This window comes from Cyprinodon tularosa, unplaced genomic scaffold (genome assembly GCF_016077235.1).
Source record: "Cyprinodon tularosa strain WSP-4 unplaced genomic scaffold, ASM1607723v1 ctg201, whole genome shotgun sequence".
Classification (NCBI taxonomy): domain Eukaryota; kingdom Metazoa; phylum Chordata; class Actinopteri; order Cyprinodontiformes; family Cyprinodontidae; genus Cyprinodon; species Cyprinodon tularosa.
Window position 1 is genome coordinate 1,193,667 of NW_024038739.1, and position 12,005 is coordinate 1,205,671.

At 39.1% G+C, this 12,005-nt stretch overlaps 1 long non-coding RNA gene across 1 annotated transcript; it reads right to left on the reverse strand.

Annotated features, from left to right (window-relative positions):
• Positions 1-4,203: 4,203 nt before the first annotated feature.
• On the reverse strand, positions 4,204-4,746 carry LOC119783265. Its single transcript, XR_005280768.1, has 3 exons — positions 4,610-4,746; positions 4,353-4,522; positions 4,204-4,283 (listed from the first exon to the last, which is right to left on the reverse strand). It is a non-coding gene; the product is annotated as an uncharacterized LOC119783265 (long non-coding RNA).
• Positions 4,747-12,005: the final 7,259 nt, after the last annotated feature.

Consider the following 12,005-nt stretch of genomic DNA (forward strand, 5'->3'; position numbering starts at 1 on the left):
AAATATCCATTTATTTTCCGTGGTACTAACAAACAAAGGACTCAAAATTTAGGAAAAAAATTGGGCCAAAAGAAGATATTAACGAAGACAAATCTTACCAAGAATAACAAACCAGAACTGATCCTTCACAATAAACACAGGGGTATTTAAACACATGGGCTAGCCTACAAACAACCCTAATCTTTCAGACAAACAATAAATAAAGCTAGACAACAAAGTCAAACCTACAAATAATAACTACAACACAAATATGAAACTAAGACATTAAAAAAACAAAATGCTTAACTGTCTTAAAGTTTTAATATTAGCACAGTAATTCCTCCCATTCTGCAGCACTGGGAAACTGTGGGGCCAGCTCAAGGTAAATTGCTGTCGAGGTGATGCGGTTGAAGGCACATTATGTGGTTCAAGTTGTTGCAACAAAGCCGTGGTGCATAATTACAACAGGTGGTTGGAGAGTTTTTCTTCTAAAAAGCCACTGAGGTTTTGCAAAGAGGAGTGCTAGCAGATGACAATTACAGAATCACACATTTCCTTCCCGTTCTAACACATCCAGGCTTACTCCTTGTTCAATTTTTGTATCTTTATCTAATGTTCCTATTACATCCATCTTGAGCAGAAATGAATGACTAGCATTGGCGGGGAGTTTAATAAAAAAGTCTCTTCTGGTGCCCTTTTTCAGATGCTTAGTCAGTCCTCTTTTTCTTTTAGCAATTTGTTTTTTGAAAGATTGCAATGATTTAGAGATGTAAGTCTGCATGAACAAAATCTGATTTAAATGAGATTAGCAGAACTTGGAGGCTAATAGAAAAGAGAGGATCTGGGGCAAAGACCAGACCTGTTTTTAAATTTTTTCTTTAGGAGGTTAGAAAAAGCCCCACGGTGGAGGATCCAGGCAGCCGACAGTTAGGTATGTGACTAAGCAAACGGGGAAAAAATGATAGCTTTTGATCAGGTTTCAACAGCAACCTTTCATGTTCAGTCTGGAGAGTTTTAGCTAAATCTTTCTGACAGCCCACTTTAGCCAAGCATCGTTTGGATTTGCAGAGACTGAAGCTTGTCTAAATTATGAGTGGCTGTTGTCGATGACTATTAAACAGAGCATATGTGCGGGGTGTGCAAAGCAGGACCAAATGTTTCCAGTCAGGTTTGCAAAACCGATGTGTTAATTTTAAGGGTAGGTCATGTTAGTGTCGGGTCAGCAACAGAAGGAAAGGACAGAAGATTAAACAGTAAGAAAAGTTTAAATTTAAAAGAAAAAATGTGCAAATTTTCTAGATTATAAAGGTGCAAATTTAAAAGATATCCAAAATTTATGAGAAAATGCAAATTTAGAAGAGAAATTTTGCACATTTATGAGAATAATTATTTAAATTTAGAAAAACAAAACATGCAAATTTACAAGATTATAAACATGCAAATTTATTGTAACATTCATTTTTACTTTAAAAACTTACATGCAGAGGCCATTGTACCAGTGTAGGTGCCAGATCTCCTCGGGTGGTCAGATCTGCTCAGGCCCTGCCTTTTCTTATGATGTCATCACATGACAACGCCACTAAAACAAACTGTATTGCACCCCAACATATTATTACCCATATTTGCTATTATTTTACTTTTAATTGGTGATCTAAAGTAGCCAAAAGTAGAAAATATTTATTGTCAGTCTTGAAGGAAAGCACTGCGTTCTAAGACAGACTGAGCTCTGCCATTTAAGAAGGTGACACAAAAAGTCTCAGCTTATTTTTGTTGTTTTTATTAAAAGTATATTGGAGAATTTTTGCATATTTTGAAAATACCCACCATCTCCACTTAAAAAAATAAAAATTGCATGTGTACTTGCTCCCGAAAAGGAACCCCTATTAAATGCGTGTGAGAGCATTTCTCCTCAAAGATGGTTGCTAAGATGGATCTCATCTCACCCATATTTATATATAAAAAGTTTCCCGGCAAATAAGATTATTGGTACATAAAAAAAATCATGAAATGCTTGTATGTGTGTGTGTGTGGCGTGCTGCAGTGTAAATTTGGTAATGTTTGGGGGTTAAATAAGCATCTGTGGCCACCGTATAACTACTAATGATGCAAATTACAAAATAAATAAACTTATCTTCCCTGGAAAGTTATAATATAGAGGTAGATAACTTTTACTAGCAGGGATGTGAAATGTATTCCTCCAAATAGAATGCCATACTTAACCTGTAAGGTGGAAACTTCGCAGCCGTGGCCTCAGTGGGAAGCGCAACCTAAGCTTTCAGTGTATGCCATGGCATGAAAGAATCTTCCAAACACTCTGGTCTTTTTTTCTCATCTGAATGCTTTCTCTTCTTCTCAAACACTTCGTAGACACCTTTTCTCTTACGACCCTCTGCCATTTTAAAGGAACCACAGTGAAAGGAAGGAAGCTTCAATGACTGTCTGAAACTGTAGCCCACCACATAAAAGTGAGCATGCGCAGAAAAAGACAGCTAACTGAATGCTTGACAGTTAGAGAAACAACTTATTTTGATGATCCACCGGGAAAAAGAAAACCCTCCACTATACCTTTAAGATCTGAGGGCAGGGGAGGACAAATGGAAAATCTTAAAAATTACTTTTGTAGAGATTTTTTGCCCTAAATTTGTGTGTTTTTCCTCACTAATTTGCTACTTTTTCTCTTATATTTGCGTGTTTTGTGTGTCTGTGTTTTTACTCATAAAATTGCATGTTTATTCTTGTATAAATGGCACTTTAAACTCAAATTTTAAATTTTAATTCCATTTTTCTGTCTTTGAATGGCCCTAATGTGCCGTTAAAGATGTTCGTCCTCTTTGTGCTTAGTTTAGTTGAATTTGAGAAATGTACCAAGTCTGTACCAAGCAGAAACTACTTGATGTATTATATTGGAAAATGTTATATTGGAAAATAAATCTTTGAGTACCTAGCAGACGGTGCAGAGCTAGTTTAATGTTCCACAGATGGAATGAAAGCCACACTCTCCTGAAGCAAGCCTTCACAACCAGCTGGACAGTCCTCTCCAGCAGACAGGCAAAGGTTTTCTCAGGGAGGATGCCAAGTGAAATCCTCCTATAACTGGAACAAACCTTTTGGTCCCCCTTCTTGTGGATGTAGACCAACACCCCAGTCTCATAGTCCAGTGGAACTGTCTCCAACCACCATGCGATATTGGAGATGTGTATCAACTTCAATAGCTCAACAACATCCTGAGACCTAAGGTACTCATGGTGGATATCATCCATCCCGATACTTTGCCTCCCTATCATTTCTTGATAACCTTCAGTTGAGGGATGAATGAGTTCAATCTCAAGCACCCAGTGGCTCCATCCACCATATAGGCATGACAGGTGGTTTAAGGAGATCCTCAAAGTATTCCTTTTCCTTCTAACAATGTTCTCTCTCAACCTTAACCTGTTTGCCTTGGGAGACCCTGACGGGACATTTAAAGGGGAACACCGTTTTTTTTGCATGGGCCCCTTGATTTTACGTTACTACATCATGTTTTACTCACCCATATGAGTTTTGTGTCATTTGGAGCTGTTCTGAAGATATTTGGTTTTGTAATCCAAGTAACGTCTTCCTATGGGCAATGAGTTGAAGGCACAAACTAAACTGTTCATAATGTATTCTTTATGGTACGCTTTATGATATTCTTTATCACTGTCCCCCAGACATCCACGGTTATATTTTTATATTTATATTTTTTTAAAACAAAGCAGAATGTGTATGACGTCATCCGCGCTCCAGACTGGAGTTGTGACAGGCAGCCCGGGCCACAGGCGGCTACACTCTACCCCTTCTATTCGTTCGGCTAGCTAATCTGAATTGTTCAATTCCATTTGGATAGCGAGATCATCTGTGGTAGTAGCACTAGACATCTTCCAGGCATGTTAGTAAAACTAGCAGCTGTTCAGCGGACAGGATGAATGAATGGATGACGTCATACACGCACCACAGATGTCTGGGGGACAGCGATTCGCCTATATGTTCTGAATGCTGGCGTACCATAAAGAAAACATTATGAATAGTTTAGTTTGTGCCTTCAACTCATTGCCCATAGGAATACGTTACTTGGATTACAAAACCAAATATCTTCGGAACAGCTCCAAATGACAAAAATGAGTAAAACATGATGTAATAACTGTCATGTTGGGGTCTAATCTTCTAACCCACATGCAGAAACACTCCACAGACAGGGAAGAAAGGTTAAAAGGTTTATTGACAATGTTTTCAGAGAAATGTGAACTGGGTCTTGGTTCATCAGGCTGGTCACGGGAGGGAAGCAACTAGAGGAGGACAGGTTGGTTAGAGTGGATCCAGGAAACTTGCTGCTTAACGGAGGCTTGGGTTAATACCTGTTCAGGGGGTATTCTGACCGGCAGGGGGGGAACCTTGAGGGTCCAGAGGCTGATCGGCAGGCAGAGGGCTGAGGGGGAGACGGAGGCTGAGGCGGAGGGCAGACAGGCAGGTTCCAGGCAACGAGGGTTTTCTCCAGGAGTTGACAGATTACCGGATATGTCAGGTTCTGAGAGGCAGAAGAACACAGAGTCAGAGAGGTTCTCAAAAAATCAGGAAAACAGATCAGAATTTGCTGGCTCAGGTTTGCTGGTACCATTACTGGCAAACACTCTGGCAGGGAAGTGTCAGCCTCCTCCTCCTTAAGAAGGCCTCCAGACGAGCAGATGGAAAACAGGTGTGCAGAAGTCAGCTCACGCCCTCAGGAGGAAGATCTCAGGCTCCCTCTAGTGGAGAAAGGTGACAAGCCTCCAGATCCCAACAATAACGTAAAATCAAAGGGCCATTGAAAAAAAAAACTGTTTTCCCCTTTAATGCCCCGAAAATATACAGAAGTCTCCGGGATCATCATAGCAATGAAACCCCACTGAAGTGGTGGTTTAAGGAGGGGGTGCTTACTAAAAAAAATTTTTCATGCTTTCATGCAAGAATATGTCTCAGATCATTTAACTTTAAAATAAAAGGTTCACTCTTATTCAGTTAATGTGATGCTAAAGTTTTGTAGAAAAAAATTATCTAAGGCAGCGGACCGGTTATATGTCAGACAATATTTTCACGGACCGGCGTTTAAATTTTGGGGGGTAAATACAATCAAATAAAATGATACAACTGGCATAAAATCAAATACAAACAGCATAAAAATAAAACTCATCATTATGCTGAATTAGCGGGAGCCCTGAGCTTGTTTCTCTGAAACAAGCCGGTCCAATCCAGGCGTAATCGGAGACAATGACACACGAAGTGTGCTCTTGATGTCCAGTCTGCTCCGTTGCTTAGTTTTGGTCGCTGTAACCACAGAAAATCCCGCTTCATAAAGATAGGATGTTGGAAAGGGAAGCAGGGTTTTCAGTGCGTTTGTGGCGATCTCGGAATATTCTGCCTCGATTTTAATCCAGAACGCTGGCAGAGTTGTTGTCTGAAACAAAGTTTTAAGGCCTCCGTCATTTTCAATCTCCAGCAGTTGATCCTCTTCTGCCGTGGACAGGCTCGATTCACATGGTTTGTTCACAAATGGATCGCGGATCCATTCTTTTGCAGTACGGAGATCTTTTGTGGTTGAGAAGTACTGCTCGAACTCTTTTAAAAGCAAAGACAGGTGATTGTGCACCAGCTGTGAGAATGGCGGTTCAGGCTCAGTCTCTTCTAAAATCCCTGCTAATGTTTGAAACATGTCAAATATCCCTCTGTTCACTTGCCGTCCCCACAATTCCAGTTTGGCATTAAATGCAGCTACTTTATCTGCTGCATTGAAGAAATCTCTGCAGCGGCTCCCGTAAGTCAAACACTCTAGCCAACGATCTCCCTTTAGATAGCCACCTTACTTCTGTGTGTAAGAGAAGGCGTTTATACTCTGCGCCCATCTCCTCGCAAAGCTGCTCAAACAGACACGAGTTAAGGCATGCGCTTTGACGTGGTTAATAACTTTAACGACATCATTCAGTACGCTGTTTAGTTCAGGTGACATTTTTCGGCTAGCGAGCATTTCCCTGTGAATGACAGCGCGTGGCCTCACATTCAGGTGCAACCTCCTTAACCAGCGCAGTTAATCCAGAAAGCCGCGCAGTCATAGCAGTAGCTCCGTCTGTGCATATGCTGACACAAAAGGACCAATTCAGTTTTCCTGATATGTAATCATTCACTGACTTAAATAGTTCTGCGGCTGTGGTGTTGGTTGGCAACCATTGTGCACATAACATATCCTCATGTACATCCCCCTGATATATATATCGCACATAAACAAGTAGTATTGCCTTGTTGTCAATATAAGTAGACTCGTTAACCTGGATTGCATACCACAGCGATGTATTAATCCTCTCCAACAGTTGTGTCTCAATGTCCTCTACTATTTCATTTATTCGCCTAGTGACCGCTGAAGCTGAAAGAGGAACCTATTCTATCTTCTTAACTGCGGCCTCTCCTAGATGCAAATGTCTTTTGCAGCAGGCAGGATCAATTCTTCACCAATAGTCAAAGGTTTCTTGGCCTAGCAATACGGTTAGCCACTAAGAACGATGCTCTCAGAGCACTCACATTTGTTGATGTGGTGGCCATCAGTAGCCTACTTGCTTCTGTCCTTCTTGTTCACATTTTTTTCTTTCAAAAAAGTCCAAAGGTTTGTCTTTTAAGGCAGGATGCTTAGTCTCCATGTGCCGAAGCAGCTTTGAAGGCTTCATTGCCTCGATTGCTAGCCTGTCGCCACATATTATACAGAGTGGGTTCGGCGCGTGAGAATCACCTTGGGCGATAAATCCATATTTTAAGTAGGACTCGTGATATTGTCTTTTAAATGCAGCTTTCTTTTTCTTGGAAGTTGTAGCCTCTTCTTTTGCCACCTCATTGGGCCTTTTCCCCTTTCCAAAGAAGCTGTCCAAACAGGTCTGTTTCTTACTCATTTTTGCTAGCTTTAGGTGTTTTGACTGGAGTAACATATCACGTGTACTGAATTAACCTGTGTCAAGAGGCACAGATGAACCGACTGATGTAATTGGGAGAGAATACCCCAATTTGTTATATTTTTCAAAATAAAACATCACTCAGACTCTGATCATCGATAAATTATATATATCTATATATCTATATATATATATATAGATATATATATATTTTTTTTTTTTTTTTTCTGTGCGGCCCGGTACCAAATGACCAACGGACCAGTACCGGTCCGCGGCCCGGTGGTTGGGGACCGCTGATCTAAGGCTTGCCAGTTTCTTTAAATTTTTTTTATTATCTACTATCAGTTAACTAAGCCTACACCTCTGAAGTTTAATGATGTTCATGTGGAGTATATTTTAATCATTGCCGGATTAAAATAAAGTGCTGAACTGTTCCATATGGTGAATTCACTTGTTTCAGTGTTCCCGCTGGAACTAATAAGGCAGTCCATTTTCACCCTCTAAGTCTCCAGCATGTGCCAAAATGACTGATTTACAGCTAAGATGTTAAACAAACTCTCATAATTATGTATGTGTTATAGTTTACTTTTATACAGCCGCAGTGTGCAGCAGTTCACCGTCCTGTTCACACATGGAGGGTGTGGGCTTGAATTTATAAAGCTTTACACATAGGAGTCATTCGAACTCTAATCACATATGAGACTCAGTCTGTAGATCTCAGTTTTTTTTTTAAAAGCATATCAAGGCACTCATGTACTAGAATGTTTATTACCAGGGCACATATATTCAGCAGAAAATATGTGGGCCTTTCATGCTATTTTGAGAATCATCCTCGGATTGTGCTGACTGTTTTTTTGTGCAGCAATGATTTCACCTGCTTTGTTTTGTCTTTCTTTATACATCCCCAATGGACAGCTCATGAATAGACATCACTGTATCGCATCTTACTTTTATGCAGATGATATCCAGATGGACGGGTTTCCTCTTATAAGGCAACTTACTGGTACATTCATTTATACCATTAACAAATCCTACACAAACACAGTTTTTTTGACCAGCCAATGTCTTTTTTTTTTTGTAATTTGAGAAATTCAAACAAAGAAGTTTTCATTAAAAATTTTTATGGTTTTTCTTTCCTTACATTTAGACCAACATGATGATTTTTCTTGTCATAGTAGCTTCGTCTGGTCTGTTCCTGTTTGGCTGTGACACAATCCTGGGGAGAAATATCAGCTGTGCTTCAGCCATCAACATCTTTTTTTTTATAGATGTTGGAGCTTGGCCTGTTTTTTCAGTGCAGTCCTGTTTCTGTGACAGTGACTAACTGGATGTGCTATCTTCATCCTCTGACATGGAAGCTGGCTTGGAGCTTGTCTGCCTGGCTGTGTGTTTCCTGGATGGGGCCGCCTTTGGAGCTGGTTGACAGTTGCTTTCTATATCTCTGCTTCTTTTTGTATTTCTGCTTCTGTCTCCTTGAACTCCAGTCGGCCTCGGCAGATGGCTGCTCACACTGAGCCTGGTTTTACTGGAGGTTTCTTCCTGTTAAAAGGTAGTTTTTCCTCTCCACTGTTGCTACAAGTATTATTGGTGTGAGGAATTGCTTTTGAGTCAAAGGGTCGATGCAATCTACTGGTTTTCCTTCCTGGAAAACTTAACCAATCTGAATGTATGATCCAGTTGAATTGTCTCTGTAAGTGTGTTGAGATGACATGTGTTGTGAATTGGTGCTATATTAAAAAATTATTGAATGTAATCGAATGATGCATGATGATGTTTTGCATACATAGAAGCTCTTGATCACCCTCAGGTAGTCCAGAACTGTTTTTCCACAGCCTTGCAGCAAAACTTGTAACGGAAGTAACAGAACAGCTGTCATCACTCCTCTTTCTATGTGTTTTCACTAATTACCGATTCATTTTACACTTTATTTTACAGTTAGTTTACAGACTTAAACTTTCAGGGTTCTGAATATGAAGCTTCTTCCTAATCCAATGCATTGTTAAAGCTACTCACTCCAATTCAATGCCTTAGGTCTGGAAACTCAAAATTGACTCAAACTCTCTAAAGTCAGATGGGGAATTGTTCTCTTTGGCTGATGGATATTAAATGTATAAACTAGCTTTCTTTATTTTTACTGTACATTGTCTTGAAGACAATGTTTCTGTTTCTTTTGTTTGTTTTTTTTATTTTTAATTATCAATATACGGTAGTTTAATTCTTCCTTTTTAATTCTCTTTTTTGATAATGTTTACATCTTTCCTCTCTGTCTAATTAGTGGGTTTTTTTATTAATTTGTTTTGAGGAGTCTATATAGATCAAATGTTTTGACTACTAACCTAATAGTAGACATTTGTGTTCCTGACAGGCAGTTATTTACAGCGTCCCTTGTTGCACTTTCTGTGCAAACATACTGCAGTCATCATCCCCTAAAGGAAACCCTGCACCTCTATTGTCAAAAAGAATAATTACAATTTAACTGCATTTTGTATGTATGAAACCATGTTTTGAAAGTAGTACTTGAGGCCTGGGACGAAGGTTTTCAAGGCAGTCATTGAGGAGTGCTTGTGAGCGAGAGAGCATGTGTATCCATTTGGCTTTAGATGTTTTGTGAAAACCATTTTGCCTCTTCTGTTCACATGGAATACATATTACTTAAATATGTAGGATGAAAAAAAACATGCTGGGGTCTGTCCTTAGAGACCGCCTCCTTCAAACAACCTCTAACCTGCAGTAATGAAATAACTTTATGTAACTGTGGATATTTTTTTAAGTATGTGCTAAAAAAAAATGGGCTGAGAAAATACATCATGCGATTCTGGACATGGTGACATAAATGAGATTAATGTGATTGGGAAAACCTGTGGGTAATAGATATTTCCTTATATCTAACTGGCCATTAAACACAAAAACAAGACTAACACAAAGCAGAGCAGGGCTTACATTTCTTAAAGCATAAATGCATTTTAGCAGATATGAATGTCAGTGAAAAGTTTTACTTTTTTAATTGAATTCAATGAATCAACTCAAAAAGCAAAACTTAGATTTATTAAACACTGGCTAACGCTAATTAAAAAACACAAAATTCAGTTTCTCAGATGGCAGTACACAAAAGACTTACATACAGTCATGTTTGTGATGGTTAGTGGTTGAGGTGAAGGACTACGAAGCAAAAGGATTAATGCAGTTAGAGATAAAAAAAATAGGAATTAAACTGAATGCAAATGCAAATATTAGCAACAGACACAATTGACATAAATGGGCAAGACGAACACTAGAGTTGATAAGATAACTAAACAGACCATTAGTAACCAAGGATCTATTAAAAAGCTAAAAATCCTTCAATCAAACAACAGTCGTCAACAAAGTAACAAAAGATAAGTAAATTCCTTCATGTCCATGGTCTACGTCTGCACATAGGGAAGAATACTAATTTGGCCATTCAGTAGAGAGCAAACAGTACCCTTCATAAGGCAGGTAAACCATAAGAGGTCACTGCCAAAGAAATGGGTTGCTTATTAAGCTCAGTATCCAAGTCTGGCTGTAAATTCAAGTGGAAGACTTATGCTTGCCTACCACTTACCTCTTTCTTCACCCTTGTTCCAGACTTTCATTTGCAGCTCCACGCTCTGTTTCCAGCTGAACTGCATCTCTCTTCTGTCCCTTCACTACATTCGTTCCACTGGCCTCTATATGGGTCCCCTCATTATCCAGCCTCCATTCCACCACCAGTGTCAGAGGAAAAGATGTCTCTAACCTAGATCTTCCTGCTTACACAGATCTACGGCATCTAGCAACAATGTCTTCTGCCAGGGTCTGAGCAGCAAAGACTTACATTTCTTCATGTTAATAAAAGTTTCTAATTGCTGCTTTTTTTGGTTCCAGGCTGATACGGAAAGTTAAGTGAAGATAGTTAGTCCTAAGCCACAGACTAAGTCAGAGCCATCTTATAAATCAAAGAAAAAAAGGACCAAACTTCTGCTCTTTGGTCTAAAGTGCTCTTTTTAGATCAAATGTAAATGTTAGTCTCTATCTTGGGAATGGGTGTTCAGAGTGTGAAGGAAAACTAACGCAATTCAAAATCCAGTTTGCTTGGGGCTAATTGTAAAGTTTCCAAAAACAGCATATTTAGTATCTGTTAGCAGGGCAGGACATGAACCAATTATGCAAAAGTAACTAAATGTGATTAATAGATGCAAAAGATGCTATGACTATCTATTTCACGTTCAAAGTTAAAGCAGCCATACAGCACTTAAAGGGGAACATCGTTTTTTTTATATTGGGCCCTTGATTTTACGTTATTACATCATGTTCTACTCACCCAGTTTTGTGTCATTTGGAGCCGTTCTGAAGATATTCGGTTAGGTTATATCCAAGTAATGTCTTCCTATGGGCAACGACTTGAAGGCACAAACTGAACTGTTCATAATTTATCATTTATGGTATGCCAGCAAAAAATATAACAGCGGATGTCTGGGGGAAAGTGATTCGCCTACATGTTATGAATGCTGGCGTACCATCAAGTCCTTTGCCCATAGGAAGACGTTATTTGGATATAACCTAACGGAATATCTTCAAAACAGCTCAAAATGATACAAAACTCATATGGGTGAGTAGAACATGATGTAATAACGTAAAGTCAAGGGCCCGGTGTAAAAAAAAAAAAAAACCTGTGTTCCCCTTTAACGTTTCCCTTTGCTAAGCTCAGCTAAGATTCTATACAGACTTTCCTTACAGGAAAGTATGTCTTCCCTTTACAGGACTTACACACTACTAATGGTACCAATACCATGGAATCATTGTGGATGATTGGTTGCTAAATTGTACTGACCCAAATGAGACACCCCAATTTAGACCAACTGAAGGCCGATATTCTCCATACTCAAAAAATTATTCATCCGCTTTTAGCTGCTTTATCACAATTGTTTTAAGTCCTACCCTGCTAACCTAAAACATTTGTGTTAAAGTAAGTAAATGTTAACAACTGTTGCATTATTTTTATTTTTTTCAGTGTATGCATTAATGCAATAATGCATTAATTCAGAGCACCAACTAAGTAATGAGTGGATATACATTAGGGTATGTTTTGGAGGATTTTATTTA